We start from the raw sequence: 6,704 nt of genomic DNA on the forward strand, positions 1-6,704 counted from the left end.
CAGAACTGAAATAACTGAAATTATTCCCATGGAAGAGCAGGAAAAAAACTCATCTGAATTTATAAACGTGATTTAACCTGGTTAAACGCTTTCCCTCCCAAAACACCTGTACAGATGCAGGGAATGCAGCATGATTATCACTTCTTTCTTTATCTCTTGTATGAAATCCATCTGCTGATTATGTTTTGCTTTCCAACACTCCTCCCCAAGGCTTTGACAGATTCCCTTCTGCTCTTCCAGCAGATCAGTTCCCTGACCTGAGCAGTTCCAGGAGAAGGAACTCAGTTCCATGATCTCCAATTAAAACCAAAGGATCTGAGCAAGGCACTACCAGAATGCTATCACCCACTGCAGCTGTTCTCTACACAGGAAATGCATTTGGCTAAAAACAGAATTTACTTTCTTTATCCAAAGCCAATTATGCAATTCTCTCCAAGAGAAAACTTCCAGCTAAGTGGGTGAAGGGAGAAGAAAGAGTAAGAAATGTGAAAATAGAGATAAGGCTGCCACCTTACAAAATCAATAATGTTCCTGCGGAACCTGAAACCTTTCTTACCTCAAGAACTCAATCAGTTCTTCCTTCCCTAATTCATTTTTTCCATTTGATAAGAGGTTGTCCAGAACTTTCTTCCAGAAAAAAGAGTCCTAAGTTTAGAGGTCTATCAAATACATTCATTTCAATTTAAAGTGTAACTTGGAGACTTAATGAGAAAATAAACACTTCATAAAACCTGGGAGAATCCTAAATTCTGTGTAATTACCGTTGTCACTCTCCTGACTTGGAATTCCTCCTGGTGAGTGTTCCAGTGCCTGCTGCAGAGTGAGCAATGTGTGCTGTCCTCAGGCTTCTTTCTGCAGGCAAAAAAACCCACATTTTCATGTTAGTGCCTTGGCAAACATGAAATGCAAAGAAAAACAAACTGCAGGGAACACCAGAGATCCATGGAAAGAGCAGGGGCCAGGAGGGGCAGGCAGTGGTGACTCCACTGAGGAGTTCTTTGGATGTAACTGGATTTATTTAGTTACCTACAATATAACTGCTCTACTCCTCTGCATGGCAATAAAAACAGAAAAATCAGGTTTCAAACATAACCAAATTTAAATTGTCATGCACACATTTCCCTTCTGTTAAAGGACATAAAAAACCACAAAGCTGGAGATACAATCCCAGTTGCTGTTACAGGGCAGCACAGCTTTAATCTAAAAACTGCTCCACTAAAGATGCTCCAGTAGAAGGAAATGAACAGCTCCAGGAGTCATTAAACCACTTCAGATGTTGTATTTACTAATGTAAAAATCACCACCTTTCTCAAGCTGCATCCAGCACTAAAACACTTCCTAAAATATCTGCACACTGAGCCCTCTTTTGGTCCTCCAGACACAGGAAGGTTTTGCAGGGATCAGTCAATCCCCAATTTGTTCTTCACAGAACCGTTAATTAAAAAGGTCTCCAAGATCATCAGTTCCAACCTGTGCCAGACCCCACCTTGTCACAGCCCAGAGCTCTGAGTGCCACCTTGTCCTGCCCTGGACACCTCCAGGGATGGGGACTCCAACCCTCCCTGGCATTCCCTTCCAATGCCTGGCCGCCCTTTCCATGGAGAAATTCCTGCTGAAATCTCTAAAGATAAGGCCCAGGCAGGTGCAGAGTGTTCTGCACTTTTACTGGAGCTCCCACACAGCAATCCATTGTCATTGTCACCAAAAAGGTGACACTGTCTTCAGGTCACACTGATGACATCACCTGAAGATGCTTCTGAAGTCACAACCTAACAAATGTTCCTCCTGAGCTACTTTAAGTGAGACACTGGAAAAATATTGAATATAAAGCATCAGGCCCCAGAGTGAATCTTGGGCAAAGGGAAGCATTTTCCACATCAATCAAGATCCTGGGAACAAGGGGAGATTTACATTAGGATTGAAAGGGCCCAAGGGCTGGGAGCCAGTGGTCTGTCTGTGCTGGTCAATACACAGACAGGATTGTGTTAGCACCACTGAAAGAATAAATTATCACTGCTTTTACAATAAGCTCTTCAAGAATGCAATAAAGAGTTCAGTGTGTGCTCCTCACTCAGGAATCCAAAACTTTTCAGTGAAGGTCTGGCTTGCAGCAAAGATAACAGCTGAAAACCAACCATCATGACCTTGGGAAGCTTCATGACAATGTGCTAAAAACAGGTGAAAAAATGCACAGGTTCCTGCTTCCACATCCCCCAGCCTTGAGACCAGAGCCTTGAGCAACCCAGGTTTAAATACTGAGAGTTCAGACCTGATGCTTTCAGACAGAACAAAATTAGAAGTGAGAAATGTTATTTTTTCCCCTCAAGCCTCTTGTAGGATTACTAATATTGAGGGTTTCTCATCTGCTTTCAGAGATAATTTTAAAATTCTTCTCAGATTCAATGAAATCATGACAGGAAATTAAGAAAATATGGAAGCAGGGAAAGAATTCTTACAATATTTCAGAGCAGCTCCTGACTTTGATGAACAATATTATAAGAATGTCTTCCCAGGCACGTATTTCCTTCTAAATCTGACAAGTTTCCCAATTGTGGAAATAGCAAGTCACCAAATAAAAATGCTGCTCTTTCAAGCTTATAAGATAAATTTTAATTTGCATGAAATTCACCCAAGGCCAGGCAGAACGGGAGCAGAACACTGGAATTTTTCCTGTCTGCACACTCCATATGAAATATTTGTTTTTTTAAGGACTCACCAAACCTTTCCTAAAAATAACCATAAAGGATGACAATTGTAGGCAGGGGTGGGACAAGCCCCACAGTTAACAGGATGCCAATGCCAGCCTCCAAAAATGACAATCAAAAGGTCATGAAAAGAGTTATACACAACATTTATATCCAGATTTGCTGTCAGTGCAACATCAAAGAGAGATGCATTTTGTGATCAAGGCTTGTGGCAGGAAATGGATTTGTGTAGACAAAGTTATCTTTATTCTCTCTCAAGGTGAATCCACCAGGAGTTATTGTTTTAAACCATTCTAACATCCAGTTCCTCAAAACCACTGAAGAAAATGAACAACCAAACCAAATCACCACCAAAAATCAGCTGTCCCAAGAGAAGAGCAGGGCAAGGTGGGATTTGTGCACAAGGAGCTGAAATTATTCCACTGCATTGTCAAAGTGCTGCTCCATTCCAGCTGAAGCCAAGTTTTCCAAAAACTTGCTGCAACAATCCTGAGCTCCAGCTGAGTGAGTAACTTGTAAGAGCTTGCTCCAGGAGCTGTGTGAGCCATCAGTCCCAGCCCTGTTTATCCACAGCCCCGTGAAGGATCCCAAACTGAGATCTGGGATCCACTGAATCAGTTCAGCTCTCTAGAAAATGGGATTTATTTGATCCCAGCTGAGACCAAAAGATTCCCAGACAACAACAGCACTCCAAAACTTTCCAAGATTTGGAAACAGGAAGGTAAAAAGCCCAAAGAGAGAGGAGAGTGTAATAGCTGGCTGCTTTTCAACACCCATGATCACACACTGAGCCCTGAGAAAGTCAACATCTTTCCTATTTTACCACCTTATCCTCTTTCACAAATTACATAAACCAAGGGAAGGAATGCGAGTGTGGGAAGCAAGTCGGGCTGTGCTTACTTACACAGATACTGAACCAAACACAAAGTACTTTCTTCTACACTGCATCTTAACTCCAAGGTCAATTTATTGGCTTAAAACACAGAGAGGATGCTTCCCTGGTTCAAATGCTGATCTGAGGCTCAGGAAATCTAGATTCAATTCCCTGCCTCACCACATACTTCCTGTGCGACCTTGGGCCATAAATATTTCGGTGCCTCAGTCTTTCCATCTGTGACTGAGACAGTATTTCCCTATTGAAGGCAGTGCTGTAAAGATAAATACATTAGGAAAACATCAGGAATCACATACGTGCAGCAGGCTGCTGGGGAACTTATCGGTGTGTCAATATTCCCAATCAGGCAGCAGGGAAAGCCAAGGAAGGGCTGCCAAAGTGAAAAAAATTAACTAGCAAGGTACAGAGAGAAGACAAAGTAGCAGCAGAATGGACAGAAACTGACACCTCAATTATAAATTACAGAAAATTTCCATCATTCCAACCAAGTTTTGAACAGAAATGAAACTCAGGAACCAGCTGGGCGAGCTGCTGAAGAGAGCAAATACACCTGCCAGCAATGCATTAGTGCCCTGTTTTCGGAGATTATCACACAAAACACTTCAGATTTGAGGTGGCAGAGGGGCTGCTGAGTCTGGGGGCACAGAATCCCTGGGGACTGTCCCCGAAGGGAAGCACCCGCTGCTGGAGTCCCCAGCCCTTTGTGAGACACATAAACAGCAGAGTGACCCCAGTGGGGTCCCCGCTGCCGCTGCCCCAGGGCGGACAGGGGGACACAGCGGGAAGGGGAGGGCAGAAGACGGTCAGCAGGCAGGCAGGGGCTGACAGCAGTGACCTCCCCCTGCCCCAGCCCAGGAGGACGCGGGGGAGGTGTCTGGGACCGGAGCTGCGGAGCAGCCAAGGGGAACAACTACAAGGCTACGTGGCATTCGCAGGCAGCGGCAGCCGGGGAGGGAGCACGGGGGGGCGGCCAGGGGGGACCTGGGGGGGACGACGGCACATGGCAGCCCCTCCTGCCCCGCGGAGCAGCAGCACAAGGAGGGGAAAGGGAAAGAAGGAGACGGAGAATCCGAGCGTGGGGAGCGGAGCGGGAACGGGCTGGGGGAAGCGCGACCCGCGGCGCGGGCTGGCATTAACCCCATCCGGGCGGGCTCAGCCGGGAGCCCCCGCTCGGCTCGGCACGGTCCGGCCCCCGAGCACCGGGAGTCCCTTTAGGAGCGGCTCCCCAGAACCGCTGTCCCCGAACCCGCCGGGTCTTCTGGGGGGATGCCCGCGCTCCGGAGGGCAGCGCACCCGGACAGATCCCGGACACCCCGAACCCTGCCTGTTCCGCACCCCGGGCACCCCATCATATACCAGGCACCCCATCCCATCTCACCCCATCCTATCCCAGGCACCCCATTCCATCCCAGGCATTCCATTCCATTCCATTCCATTCCATTCCATTCCATCGCAGGCACCCCATCCCATCCCGCTCACCCCATCCCACCCCACGTCCCGGGACATCGAATCTCCCGGATCCTGCCCCCACCTGCCCCTTGCGCCACGTCCACCCCGAACGGGTCCCACAGGCCGGGCTGTCCCCCGCCTCAGAACACCCTTCCCGTCCCCGGGGTCCCGCCTGTCCCTCCGGCCGCCCCCGCCCGGCTCCGCGCCGCCTCCCGCCCTCCGCTCCGCGGGGCTCCGCTCCCAGCACTGCCCACCGCGCCCCGGCTGGGCACCGCCGCTCTGCGCCGCCCCGGGGAGCAGCGGAGCCCGGGGAAGGAGCCCCGAGGAGCGGCCGGCGGCGGTGCCCGTGCGCTGCCCCCGGCACTGACCGTGTGCCCCGCGGGCTCCGCCGCTTCAGCGCCCGCCGCCCGCCCGCGCCGCCATCATGGAATGCGCGCACCGCGCCTGCGCCGCCTCCGGCCGGGGGCGGGCGGGCGCGCCAACCACAGCCCGCGCGGCTCCGCGGCTGCCGGACACCGTGCCCGCCGAAAGCTGCGCGGGGGGGCGGCCCCGGCGGGCCGGGCTGGTGGCACCTGGGGGCGGGTGACATGTCTGGGCACTGTCTGTCCCTGCCGGACACCGCCGCCACCCCCGGGCACTGCCCGGCACCTCTGGGCGCTGTCCCCATGTCACTGTCTGTCCCCCTCGGACACTGCCCATCACCCCCGGATACTGTCTCCTGGTCACTGTCTGTCCCCCTTGGCCAATGTCACCCCCCAGGCACTGTTTGTCACCCCAGTGCTCCACCTGTGTCACCAAACCCGTCCCGGCCCCTTCAGGCGTCTCCAGTCTCCATCCCCCGTGCCACGACAAGGATGAGTGGGAGGTTTCCCACTTTGCACATTGCACCCCACAATTTGGGGGTCACAGCGCGTCCCTGACCCTAAAACTGGGAAGTGAACCCTAAAACTGTCACAACACCAAAACCTTTAATGGTGACAGAGTGAAAGAGAGGGGACAATCCTGACTGAGCGGGCAAAGAGAGGAGGAAGGACAGGTTCCATCACTGGCTGTGCCAGGGGAGGTTTATTGGATATTAAGGACAATTTCCTCATGGAAATCATTGTCCAGCACTGGCACAGCCTGTCCAGGACACCCATCCTGCACAGAGACCCCATCCCTGCAGGGATTTAGATCCCTGTGGATGTGACATCTGGGGACATGGGGCTAGTGGTGGCTTTGGCAGTGCTGGGGAATGGTTGGACTCTATGAAGGTCCTTTCAAGCTGAATATTCCTGTTATTCCATGATCCTGTGTCTCCTGACAGGCAGCTCCATTCCCGTGTTCAGCCTCGGAGCATCCCAAGCCCTGCTGCAAAGAGGATCAAAAAGTGCCTCCTGGGCTGCAGAGCCCCTCTGGCACATCCATTTATTTTCATGGCAAATAATGTACCAATTAATCTTACACTCTACACCTTATTTCCACCAGGCAGTTTACACCAATATATTTCCATTAATGTGTTTTAAAAAATGTGCCTCAAACTTGCTTGAAGCAGCGATTTCAGAGATATTCTGTGTGGAATTCAGCTCCATGTGGATGTAAAATAAATGTGACAGCTGTGCCTTCATACAAGCCCCACTAAACTCTGGATCACAGCAGAAAAAGGTCACACTTGA

The 6,704-nt window shown here is 50.5% G+C and overlaps 1 protein-coding gene across 2 annotated transcripts in view; it reads right to left on the reverse strand.

Moving 5' to 3' along the window:
* LOC128945800 (fibronectin type-III domain-containing protein 3a-like) overlaps positions 1–5,469 on the reverse strand; it is a 40,002-nt gene extending 34,533 nt beyond the window's left edge. For both annotated transcript variants that reach the window (XM_054289666.1, XM_054289665.1), the window contains exons 1-2: positions 5,418–5,469; positions 762–852 (exon numbers count right to left, since the gene is read on the reverse strand). The gene's annotated coding sequence lies outside the window, so the exon portion shown is untranslated. The remainder of the gene's footprint in view (positions 1–761; positions 853–5,417) is intronic.
* Between the last annotated feature and the right edge of the window lie 1,235 nt (positions 5,470–6,704).

This window comes from Melozone crissalis, unplaced genomic scaffold, assembly GCF_028551555.1.
Source record: "Melozone crissalis strain CALT ecotype California unplaced genomic scaffold, PUWL_Pcris_2 ptg000068l_1, whole genome shotgun sequence".
NCBI classification, from domain to species: domain Eukaryota; kingdom Metazoa; phylum Chordata; class Aves; order Passeriformes; family Passerellidae; genus Melozone; species Melozone crissalis.